The sequence below is a fragment of the Cydia strobilella genome, chromosome 6 (assembly GCF_947568885.1).
Source record: "Cydia strobilella chromosome 6, ilCydStro3.1, whole genome shotgun sequence".
NCBI classification, from domain to species: domain Eukaryota; kingdom Metazoa; phylum Arthropoda; class Insecta; order Lepidoptera; family Tortricidae; genus Cydia; species Cydia strobilella.
The window spans coordinates 4,591,829-4,605,654 of NC_086046.1; the positions used below are offsets into that span (position 1 = coordinate 4,591,829).

A 13,826-nucleotide genomic window follows, 5' to 3' on the forward strand; every position below is an offset into this window, starting at 1 on the left:
ATGCGTTTTCTTAATGTGTTGTATGGTTATAAATACCCCTAAACCAAGCGGGGAAGGGATTATTCAATTTTTGTTCGTCGGATTGTCACAATCTCTGGCTAATTCGTAGACGTTAAAACAAAGGTGGTTATTTAGACGGTTGAAAGTTTGACATGACGTAGCTATTATGCTGCTTTTTGTCAAACTGTTAAATTGTCATTTTTAGTGTCAGTGTTTACCTAATGTTGTGATTTTTATTGTGATTTAGAGCCAGATTTGTGTCAGATCGCATGGTCGATCTACCGGAAACGCCTAACCTTGCGGCTGTTAAACAGGCATTTCCGGGAATCCAGTAGAGTGTTAGGTCCAGGTCGCGAGAGGGGCCTGGCGTCAACCTTTTTACCAACATAGGTGACGAATATACCTCTTACGTTCTCTTCAAGGTCTGACAGAGGGATGTGAGGGTCTCACGTGTGGACCATTTGGAGTAATCCAGACTCATTGAAATCTGTTAGTAATTGAAGAAGCGTGGTCTTGTTATGTATATTTATATATTCACGTTATATATCTGGATAGGGCGCCTTACTCGTTTGTACCCTTAGCTTCGGCTTAAACAGACGGGGGGAGGCAAGAACACAGACACTAGGGTTTGCAATACCTCGGTTTTGTCGGCCGAACGTTTACAGCTTAGATTAGGGTCCCTCTTACACATTCCTCCCTGTAAAACTAGTGGTTCGCTTCTAGTTTTACTCATTAGAATAGGTGAAATTGGGGTAGAGTTAGGGTAGAGTCATTATTTGGGTGTTAGATTCAATTATTTACTTTCACATATGGTTTGATTGCGTACAGTATTAAAAACTTTATAGTGCTAATTGGTTCAAAATACAAAATAAATATCTAGATTCAGTAGCATATGGATGGGTTACTGTGGCTCGTACATTAAATATGATATAAAGGTTTACACATTTTTTATATTGGGTGAGATAGGGGAACAAAGTTATTTGAGGACATACTAAATAATTTTGTTATAGGGAGCTAGTGACAGGCAGAGCAGTTCACTAGTGACAATTGAGCTTTTCTATAACTGGGTAAATAAGGGTATAAATCATATTTAATAGACGATTGTTTCAGTATTTCATTCATTTAAAGTATATTCAGATGAGTTTCTTGGCGTTTCTTCTCGTCTGAAATTAGGTTACGAAACGCTGGTAAAATAAATATTACATAGTGCATAGGAATACCTATTAAAAATAAAAATAAAATAAAATGGGTATTATCTAGATTAGGGACCCGTCTTCATCCGGGCGTGGCAGTAGATAAAGTAAGTTTGTACGTACTATTTTTACATTACATTAATATAATTATTTTCCTTTAGCTAGCTAGGTTAGCGAATGGATATTTATAAAAGGAAAATATAAGGTTTAAATTACAAACTAAAAGGACTTACTACTGTCCACGGTAACTGGTCACGGTAGGGCCCGGTAGGAGATAAATTCAAAAAATATATATTTTACTCTTTATTTATCATACAATATAGTCATAAAAGAAACATAGTAGCAATATTTACAAATTCATAGAATATTTAGGGATAGTATTTGAAATCCAAATCTAATCAATCTGCACATAAAAGACGATGGGTACTAAGGTTCACAACGTATTTTTAACATTAGACGATCACATGGCCAAATTTATATATTTTAATTTAATCTTTTTCAAACAATTCTGGTAGTATTATTAAAGTAGTATTAGAGAAATAAGGGATAGGTACATTTTTGGTACCAGAATGACCAGGATTAAATATATAAATAGTTTATTATAGAAAGTAGCCTCTTTGGCTACATTTTTGCTGCCGTAAGAAAACTGGAATGTGAGTTGATTTGATTTGGATTTTTCTAAAAATTATACATTATTTCTATATATTATTTTAACATCAATATTAAATTCTCCTCCTCTTGACTTCACTGTACCGATGTGTGTGTAGCGACGTAGCGTGGCTTAGCGTAATATCACCTGTAACAAACACAAAAATACATTAGTATAAACAAGCTAGTATAGATTAGCTAAAAATACAATGCGTTATTCAAGTTCGAAAAGATAGGGGGCGAGAGTTTTGTTTTCAACAAACAAATATGTGCATATATGTATATGTGCGGGCGTATACATATATGTATTGTTACTATCAACACAGTGCCGGAAACCAGTGAAAGTTGTGTTAAAAAGTGTTACATAAGTGTTAAATAAGTGTTTTAAATAAATGAAAAATAGTGTTGTTAGTGTCAAAAAGTGAGTTAAATAACTATAAATAAATAAAAATGGAGAGGGCCACAAGACAGCGAACGGCCGCAGTCAAATCGAAATCTACACTTCAACGTATACAACGAACTACGCAATCTATCAAGAAAAGTACTGTTGATCGCATTAATCAAAAAGCACGAGAAGCTCGGAGAGTAATTAAGAAGAAATCAGATGTTAGACGTGGATTATTTTATCATTTGCTAAAACAGACTGAACAGAAAATGACCGCAGGGCTTAGTCAACTACGAAACGAGCTTGCAACAGCAATTACTCCTGTACAAGTGGAACCTATAGAGAATGCGGATACAACATCGGAGCAACCAATAGAAGATACAGAGCATACCGAAACAGTTTCAGGCAATGAAAAGGAGCTTTCTACTGAAGAAAAGAAGACTATCATATACAATATTAAAAACGCAAATATTGAACGTCCCAAGTTTGGCAAAACTAAATCGCATCCAGTAACATTTTTAGAAGACTTAGAAATATATCTAAAAAAGGTCGTATCTGATGGAAATGAAATAGAAGCGGTCCTTGAATGTTTAGAGGGGACAGTTCGCGATTGGGCCAGGCTGTATAAAGATAGGTGGACCAGTGTAGCAGAATTCAAAATCGACTTTCTAAAATCATATTGGGGAACGCATGAACAAAATGAATTACGCAGAAATATAGTACACGGAGTTTGGGACAAAACAAAATTAAATAGTATGCACGATTATTTTGTTAAAATGGTTGGGCAAGCAAAAATGTTGACGTATGTTATCCCTGAGAATCAATTGGTTGCTGACATAATGAGGCATTTTCCTCGTTATGTACAACAAGCGTTTGCGTCATCAAAAGTTATAACTATCTTTGAAACTGCCGAGTTTTTACACGCAATGGATGACGTTAACAAACAAGAGCCGCGAGCAGTACCATCAACGTCGGGGGCCTCGAAACCATCCAATCAGATCACAAAGAAAAATCAGACACAATATCAAAATTGGCGGAGACCAGATGCAACGACAGCTGCTATAGAACAAGAAATAGTTATAGACGAATCGGAAAACTAATATCTGCTGATAAAAACGTCCCCGGATCAGCTAGACAAACAGATAATAGGGTCAAAATTTTAAAAATGATGTGCAAAATGAATTGGTTGCCAGGTCAATTGCTGGGAAAAAATTATAATGGGTTACGTGCGCCAATAGAACTAGAAATAGTCAATGGTGAACAAGGAGTAGGATTAGGTTATAGTAATTTAGAAAAGATTCATTTAATAGGATTACATGATTTAATTAACGTTTTAAAATTAAAAAGTGAATTGATAGAGTTAGATGTAGATGATGAATTTATAGCATCCGTGTTTGAGGAAGAAAAAGAAATTCCGGAAACAAATTCATTTAAGAGTGAGGTAATTATACGTATGCGAGACTTTATTATAAGGGCTTTGCTAGATACGGGTAGCGATGTGACGGCGATGTCTGAGGAATTTTGGGAGGTTGTAAAAAATAAATATCCTGAAATTCCAGTAATGCCGATCAAGCCTTTTAACATCAAATCAGCGTCAGGGCACAAAAGTAAAGACATCAAAATTACAGCATTGCTGCCTATCGGTATAAATGATTTACAGATGGAAATCGAGTTTGTAGTAATACCTAATCTAAGCTTTCCAGTGATATTAGGATTTGACTGGATTAAGGAAAATGTAGTATCGATTGATTTAAGAAAGGAAAAATGTGGAGTCAATATCGAATATAAAGGTGTAACCACTAGAATACCGTTTCATGATCGATATAATGGATGGCAGGATCAATGTAGCATAGAGTCGTCAAACCAATCTAACACGCAAGTGGCATGTAAAGTCGGGATACCGTTAGTAGAAAGTGAGAAAAAAGCTTTACATTCGGTATTGACAAAACATAAAACATTATTTGACTCAAAATTAGGCAGGGCTAATTGCTACCAACATGTAATAAAAATGGATACACACGCACCTGTAGTAAAGAGAACGTATCCCGTACCATATGCGTATCGTGAGAAAATTGAATTAAAATTACGCGAACTAGAAGAACAGGGAATTATTAGTCGTACACAAACTGAATACTGTAGTCCGTTGACATTTACATTAAAAAAAGACGGAACAATAAGAGTTCTATTAGATGCGCGCGAAATCAATAAGAACATGATATCAGAAACCGAAAAACCAACTTTACAATTAGATGTGTTAAATTCATTTCACGGCGCGAAATTTATAAGTATAATAGATCTTAATAATGCATACTTTCAAATACCTCTATCTGAAGAAAGTAGAAAATATACAGGCTTTAGTTTCAATGGCAAATCATACGTGTATAATGTGTTGCCGCAAGGTCTAAAAACATCTGTGGGAAGTTTTAGCCGTGCTATGGACTGCATACTCGGTCATGATGTTCGCGAATTTTGTGTCAACTATTTGGACGATTTAGCCATAATTACTACCGGCACCTTGCAACAACATCTGGAACACTTAGACATAGTGTTGGGAAAACTAGAAAAAGCGGGCCTAACTTGCAATTTAGAAAAATGCAAATTTTTATGTAAAGAGGTGCACATGCTAGGATATATAGTATCGGTAGATGGGATAAAAACCGACCCGGATAAAATTAAAGCAATTCAGGAGTTTCCAGCTCCAAGAAAAATTAAACAATTAAGAGCTTTCTTGGGATTGTGTAACTTTTATAGAAGATTTATTCCTAATTACAGTGAAAATATACAACCGTTGTGTCATTTATTGCAAAAAGGAGTGACGTGGCAGTGGAGCGTCGTTGAACAAAGGGCTTTCGAGAAAATAAAAAGGACTTTCATAGATGTCATACAATTACAACATCCTGATTTTAGCAAACATTACTACTTGCAAACAGATTGCTCAGGAATCGGCTTAGCTGGCATTCTTTATCAATTGGATAATAATGGGCAAATGAGAGTTCTCGGTTTTCATAGTAAATCTTTAAGAGGAGCTCAGTTAAATTATACAACGTCTGAAAAAGAATTTTATGCCGTTATTAACTGTTTAGAAAAATTTGAGACTTATTTGAGGGGTTCAAAGGTCATTATTCAAACAGATCATAAGGCCTTATTGTTTGTAAAAAATTGGAAATTGTATAACGCGCGAGTAATACGTTGGATCAATTATTTAGAGCAGTTTCAATACGAAGTAGAGCATATAAAAGGTAAAGATAATATAGCCGCGGATGTGCTCTCTAGGTATCCACCTCAAACTGATCTTTTGCAGGAAGATAAAGTACGTTTGCCCGAGATTCATTATACTGAGACAGAAATAAATAAAGATTTGATAGGCAAATTAAAAAAAATAAAGGAATTACAAAAACAAGATCTCGAAATTGACGAAATAATTCAAGGACTAGAAAATGGGGATGCTAGTGATAGAATCGGTCGAATAATTCAAAGATGCTCATTACAGGATGGTGTATTGTATTTCACTCCCGATAATAGTCAAAATAAAGTTTTATTTTTGCCAAGAATGTTAGTATCAGATATAATAAAACAAATACACTTAGAAATGGGTCATCAAGGGGCTTACAAGGTCATAAAATATATAAAAGATAGATTTTATTGGAGGGGTGTTACGCAAGATGTTAAAAAACTAATAAGATCTTGTCATACTTGTCAAATGGTGAAAAATGATAATATAAAATATGTAGGACCATGTAAATCAATAGTGAGTAACGATATCGGAGATTTAGTCATGGCGGATCTTTATGGGCCTTTACCATCAGGACAGTTCGGAATGAGTTACATTTTGGTAGTTCAAGATTCATTTAGTAAATTCATCAAACTATTTGCGTTACGGAAGGCTACAGCATTATCTGTGGTAGTTAGCATGAAAAAATTCTTTAAAATTATTCAACCAAAAGCAGTTTTAACAGATAATGGCTCGCAGTTTATAAGTGATCAATGGAGGAGTTTTATGAAAGAAAAGGGGGTCAAAACTATTTATACGACCGTTAGAAATCCTCGTCCAAACACTACAGAACGCGTGAATAGACAACTCGGAGTATTATTCAGAACTTACTGTGAAAAACGACATCAAAGTTGGGTGAAAATATTACCTAAGATAGAAACTCTATATAACAATACGTTTCATGATAGTACTGGGTTCACTCCGTGTGAAATAATGTATGGTCAGCCTACACAATTATCATTTGACAAGGAAGTTATTAGCCATATGAAGAAAAATATAGCGGACGTTAGGCAAAAGGTTAAAGAAAATTTAAAGAAAGCAGCTGAGATGAGGCAGGCAAAGTTTAACCAAAGTTTTAGACTGATTCAGTTTCAAATAGGAGATTGGGTTAAAATAAAAAAATTAAATAAATCAAATGCTCAGCAAAAGATAACAAAAAAGTTCGAATCAATTTATGAGGGACCTTATGTGATTGCAGCAATTCCCTATCCAAACGTATATATTTTAGTTGATCCATACACAAATGTGTATCGGGGTAAATACAATACTATTCATTTGTCAAGATACTATAAGGGCGAATTGGGTAAAAATAGCTGATCCGGCGAACGTTGATTAAAATGTAATGTTTGATTGAAATTTATCAATGAAAAAAAATACTTCATATTAAATAGAGTAATTGTTATATTTCAATGTTGATAAAAATGTTAGACTAGGAAATAATTGTTAGATATCAATAATACTTATAAAATAGGCTAAATATTATAAGGATAAATGTAAGACGTTAATTAATATTTTTGTAATTCTAAATTTTATAACATAGATTAAAGGCATATTAAAATGTACTTACCAAGTCTAGAGTAGAGTAGTAGAATAGAGTTTTTATTTGGCAAGTAGGGTGCAGAGGCGCTGAATGTTGTATTGTGGCTGAAATAATTAAGAATTGTATTTGATTAAATGAAAAAAAAAATTATACATAAGTAATATTGTTATAGGTTTTTTTTAATAGCTAAAAAAATATATATGTCAAATTAGAATTAATAATATTTAGAAATAAAGAAAACAAAAATGTAAAAATAAGTAGGTAGGTTAGAATAGGGTCTTCAATCCACATCCAGCATAATAGTAGTCCGTATGTGTGAAAGTAACACTATTTACATATACAAGTCGCTTCACTTCACGTAGAGTAGACAATGAAATAATTGATAATGGTTTTGTGAAATAGTATTCATCATAAAAAAAAAATGTGTTCATTATAATAACCCTTTAAGCATGTAAAATAAAGGGTTGGGCTACTTTATGTTACCCGAAGGCACAAATAGGGGTAGTGGATTTCACAAAAAAATAAAAAATATTTTTATATACATAAAAAAATAAAAAAATAAAAATAAAGTATATACAGAAAATATCTTTAAATCAACAAGAGACTAGTAGTAATTATTATGAATTCAGTAAATCATTTTGAAAAGTATATTTAAATGGTATCATATTATAATCTGATAGAAAAAGTGAATGGTATGTTAGTAACAAGTAAGCAATTTAATTACCTCTAATAAAATGAAGAGCCAGCTTTCAGCCACACTCGGTCTCTAGTTAGGTGGAACATCTGAAAAACGGGAAGAATTCAATTTAGACAAAGAACAAAGATCGATTTGTATTTATTTTGGCAGTCGTAGATTTCAATATGTCATACAGAACAAAAAAAAACTTGGGCATATTAATAAGACATATTCAAATATCATTTTTGTTTAAAAACATTTTTGGTTAAAAATAATTAATCTGAATAAGAAAATAGAGTAAATGTTTGATTACTGCAATATAATTTATTAATTTGTTATAATGAAGATGTTTGATAGTTCATTAAAATTATTTTAGTTAATTTATAAATAAAAATGAAATATTATAAGGTTAGGAAAAGCATACTTACTTAGAAACTGTTGTCACATAATTAGGAGGTCTAATTACATATAATCAGCTTGCCCGATCGCCTTACGTGTCTGAAATCATTTTTAAGTAAAAATTTACAAACTGTAAAACAAATACATATAAATGTTCCAAAATTAGCTGATGAACATCGAGAGACGCATTCAGCCACTTAAAAGGGATCGGAAAAAAAAGGTTAGCTGTAAAGTTAGTGTAAACAAAGATTTTAGACGAGAAAAATTGGTATAGATCAATGAGTTGAATTTATATAATATACCTATACTTATACGTAATGAGTTAATAAAATGGCACTAGGATAGTACAACATAGATAGATATTCATTAAATGTTAAGTATAAATTAGCATTACGTAATGCATTATATACTTAAAGAATTGATTGTGTTCTACCAAATTGGCATTCCTAGAAAAACATTGCATAAAAGAGAAAGAGAAATGTATGATAGTAGAAAGAACAGTGTACTACTTACATAAAGGGTAGGATCAAGTATGATCATCCGTCCTTCAGCAATCCGGATTCATTGATTAGGGCCTAATTTTTTTTAAATAAGCATTATTATAAGTTTTGATAATGGAATAAGAAAGTAAAATATATGTAATAAAAAAAAAACAACGTACGTTGAAGTCAAAAGGAGGTTCTTCGTTTTCAACCACTTTCTCCGGGATGTCGAATAGTAAATTTTCTAACTGTGATGGAATCTAAAAATAAATAAACACAATAAAATTAACAAAAAGCTAAACAATGAATAAATAAAATAGGTTATCAATATGTTGATTATACTTACTTGATTTTGATCTTGAATTTCTTCAACGGTGATAGTAGCGTAGTGTGGGAATCGCGGAGACGATTGGATTATTCGGATTTTATACCGGAAATGTTGTCTGTTGTCGATTAGTTTTTTCTGTAATAAGAAATGTTTTGGTATTAGAATTAAACATTTTTATGATAATAGTTAAGAGATCATTATGATAAAATGTTTTGTCAAAACAAGTATATAAATAAATAAATATATAAACATGAAAATATATACCGTTAATCTACGGAGACGGTCCTTGAAATTTCTAATTTTTTGGTTTACCATGTTTATGTTATAATGAGGTTTTTCATTTTTGATTACTTTCAAAAGTTCTTTACGAGCCAATTCAGTTAAAAATTGGTCTCCATAGAATAAATTATTTCTATCCCAAATTATTGGAAAGTCGCAGATCAAAAGGTCAATATTTTCAAGTTTCATGATTAACACGTTTCAAGCACAAGCTAGCACTTCAAATAAGAGTTTGACGTTGGATATACCGAAGTGCCAATTTGTAACTTATAGTTTATGCCAGGGGGCGCCACAGAGGACGCCATAGTCATAGTTTTAACAGTAGCATCAATGTTGCTAACAATCAAATTATTTGCAATAGTATATTAATAACCATTCAAAAATATTTTTAACTTGGGTTTGAGTAATTATCATTATTCACTACCATAAAAACATGTTCAAGTCATAAAATTGATAAGTTGGAACCGGAGCCATTGGTCGTATAAACAAAAGACCGTTAAAGACAATAGATTTTCGAAGAAGAGTCAGCCTGGTTGCACATGTTGAAATTGTTGAAAAAAAAAGTTCGTCCAGCGCCTCGAAGATTCTATACCTGGGTTCGAAATGTGTGGGGTTTTTGAGTACAAAGATAGAGATAGAATGTTATTTAACTGATCTAGATACTAAAAATAACACAAGTATTTAGTAAATATGCCATGCATAGTGATTTTGGTTGAATATTGAATATTTAGCAAGAGTGATCGAATAGATCGAATCCCGATTACTTGCAATTATTTGTGGTCTTTAGTATGTATAGTATAAATGTAGAGATATTAACATGTCTATAAATATGTTTAACAAAATATTAATACAATGATACTTTTGATTATTAAACTATTAAATAAATAGTTTAATATAATATTTGTTATAGTATCATAAAATATGACATCTTTGGATTAAAACGATGGAAATTAAATATTTGTTTTAAAATACATATCAAGAAGAATTTAAAATATATTTGAAGGTAATACTTTAAAATTAATTTTACATAATACATATTTTACATGAGATGGTAATAAAATAATACACGTGATATACATAATGCAGAAACAATGGCATTAATGTACAAAATTAACGATTTAAGTTGTATAAATAAAAAACTAGATAGGATGTAAAAAGTAAGAAATATATCCAAACTTACCGATTTTTATTCAGCAGCAAAATTTCACTAGTCACAATTCACAATAACATTAAACTGATCTACACAGCACTGAGTAAAATTTAAAACTGTTCATTCAAACTGACAACGGTCAGATAGGCGCGAATCATCTTCCCCCTTTTACTGTCACTTTGCGACGCATCCTTGCGGGGTTGCCGTGATAAAATAATGAGTTATTGTGTTGCCATAGTAAGATATAATAACGTAACGTTAACTTAATCGGTAATAACGTTATCTCAACTGAAATTTTTAACTTAATAATAAATAGGTTTGCAAAATTAAAATTACGTTTGTTATTGATTTACAATTAATAGGAGGGAACTTGGGGTTATGTTAGAATTATTGATTTGTCTTTAAAAAAATATTTAGTTTCATTTGTTTCATTTTATTTTGATTGCATATCGTTAACGTTGGCTATCTGTAGAAATGGCCTGGTATGGATTGTGTGAACTGGCAAATGAAAGGCAATGAAAGTTTAATGATTAATTTAATTTTAAAAGGTTGATGGATATTTGTTATTGTTGCAAGAAAAGTGTGAAACTTTTGTATTTTTGTAAGAATGATTTTTACGGTTAGACAACTGTTAGATTGCAGTCAACCTGGATTTGTTGGTATTTTGTTGCGAATAATACACAAAATAGTCAACAAATTCTTATCAGTAGGCTAAAATCGTATGACGATTCGACCCATTTCAAAGGGTAGTTTTTGTTGACTATACACTACACAAGAAGCTAAGACCATGACTAATTACACACCACATCGTGAATAAGATCTTTGATATCAAATCTGATAATGATATGTCAATGAACATGCATTATCATATTATTATATGCTAAAGAAAGTATTATTAATATATTTTTTATAAAATTTTAATGACATTTGAAATACGGCTTTGTGTAAAAAATGGTTTTATGAATTTATTTATTAAATAGAAAAATAAATAGTAGTATTACATATCTACAAGTAAGACTTATTTTCATACGTTATAATGGTGAAGTATTTATATTATTGTAGGAAATTATAAATTTAGAAAACTTTTCGATTGAATAAATAAAAATATTTTTAATATCTATTTGCAGACATTGCATAGTATCTTTTTGCTTATATCTATGTTATGTTTGTAAAGGTAATATTTTGATACAAGTATCAGGATATTATCATGGTATTTTAGGTTTTTTTTTTTTAAATACTTTATTGTTAATATGGGAATAAGTCTGGACAAATATCTTGTTCATGTATGTGACATGCTCCAAGAAAATTTGATTGGGAGGGATGTTTTGGTATTGGAATTCGGATTGATTTTTAATTAATGGGGAATGAGTATCCCAGTACTTATACCAAATGTTTTTCCTATTTTGGGAAGGGAGGTTTTGTTGGTTCATCTATTAACCGGACAATGTGGTTAAGTCGCCGGATAGAAAGATCCATAGACTAGGATGCGACCATAAAATCGAACTACTAGAGTTTATTGGATTCACAACCCAATACCCTGGGCTGGTAGGAAAATCGTGACGAAAAGATAATCATGACTCATTAATAGAATTCAATGATCTGAGTTTTATACCGAATCAATCGCAATTAATGAGTATTGGTTTAAACACACATCATACACCACACGATTACGTTTATAGAGGGGGGAAAGGGGATAATACCAACAAACTTAGGAGATAGTTTTCAGTTTTATTGGAATAGGGTCCGAGAATACTACATGTATGTGTATGACAACACATTGCGAATTCTCGAGGGGGCGACTGTAACTAGACGCACTAGCTGAACTAGTTAATTTATAAAACTAGCGTCCCGCCCCGGCGTCGCACGGGTAGTTCAAATAATTTAAACAAAATCTTTACAAATTATACATGTGAACCTTTCTCTTGAATCACTCTATCTATTGAAGAAGATCGCATCAAAATCCGTTGCGTGGTTTTAAGGATCTGGGCATACATTGGGACAGACAAACAGACAGCGGAAAGCGACTTTGGTTTATACTATGATAACCGATACAGCTGATCAGTCTATAATATTTTAATAAGTTTAAAATCTTGATTACTAAGTACCAATGTTACATAAAATAGAATACATGAAGTAAATATGTATGCATTCAGTAAATCAATATGTAAATAAAAGCAAAAGTGTTCTCACGCCAAATTCCAAACAACAAACAAAAACTCTAACCAAATCATGTGTCCAAGTGGGCCGTTAACCAGAAAAAATGATTGCAGACACCAAAGAGAATAGATTGTTAAGAGGATTGTTGTTATGGTAAATTCTAGGATTGTGGTCTTATAAAATCAGATACGTAATACAACATACAGTATTTTGTATGTATTAAAAGCGTTTTATATTTGCCTATTAGATATAGACAATAACTATGATTTGTAATTTTTATTATTAACAACTTGATTATGATTATAATTCGTTTTCTACCATCTGTCGACTCAGCCAGCATAGAAACTAAGAATGAAAATGTATAAAAATATCGAAAAGATATATATATATATATATATATATGTAAATTATTATTATTGGATCATCATATGATTTTGACCCATGTGATATGTGTTAAAATAGGATTTTTATTGTAGTTAAAATAAATGAAATGCATGGAATAAAGCATCGGATATTTATTGGAAAAACATAGATAGCAGTTGTTATGAAATACAAGTTATATTTAATAAATCAGATAGAATTATAAAAGGAGGATGAGATGACCGTGACGTCATTTTGTGGTGTTTCATATGAATTCCATATTAGCGGGGCGATTTGACCGTTCTAAAAGAAGAAACTAGCTCGATTGGAGGGATAATACTCTATTGTTAAGTATCAGAGGTGTGGCACCATCTGTTTGAGAGTGATTGTTCCTTGGTTTCCGATGAGCGTTTTTTGCTTAAACTTTGCTTCTCTTATACGAGTCACATAATATCTTTGCAGAAACTATTCAAGTATGGTGCTCGAGTTATTAAAAAAGCACGTCGAGGAATGCGTTTTCTTAATGTGTTGTATGGTTATAAATACCCCTAAACCAAGCGGGGAAGGGATTATTCAATTTTTGTTCGTCGGATTGTCACAATCTCTGGCTAATTCGTAGACGTTAAAACAAAGGTGGTTATTTAGACGGTTGAAAGTTTGACATGACGTAGCTATTATGCTGCTTTTTGTCAAACTGTTAAATTGTCATTTTTAGTGTCAGTGTTTACCTAATGTTGTGATTTTTATTGTGATTTAGAGCCAGATTTGTGTCAGATCGCATGGTCGATCTACCGGAAACGCCTAACCTTGCGGCTGTTAAACAGGCATTTCCGGGAATCCAGTAGAGTGTTAGGTCCAGGTCGCGAGAGGGGCCTGGCGTCAACCTTTTTACCAACATAGGTGACGAATATACCTCTTACGTTCTCTTCAAGGTCTGACAGAGGGATGTGAGGGTCTC

The 13,826-nt window shown here is 32.1% G+C and overlaps 1 protein-coding gene and 1 long non-coding RNA gene across 3 annotated transcripts in view; one reads left to right on the forward strand and one right to left on the reverse strand.

Moving 5' to 3' along the window:
• LOC134742002 (cell adhesion molecule DSCAM-like) overlaps positions 1 to 13,826 on the forward strand; it is a 91,139-nt gene that overhangs the window by 41,472 nt on the left and 35,841 nt on the right. The window lies entirely within an intron of this gene.
• LOC134742531 (uncharacterized) lies at positions 1,743 to 8,279 on the reverse strand. The gene is made up of 4 exons (XR_010127942.1): positions 8,142 to 8,279; positions 7,762 to 7,820; positions 7,065 to 7,141; positions 1,743 to 1,989 (listed from the first exon to the last, which is right to left on the reverse strand). It is a non-coding gene; the product is annotated as an uncharacterized LOC134742531 (long non-coding RNA).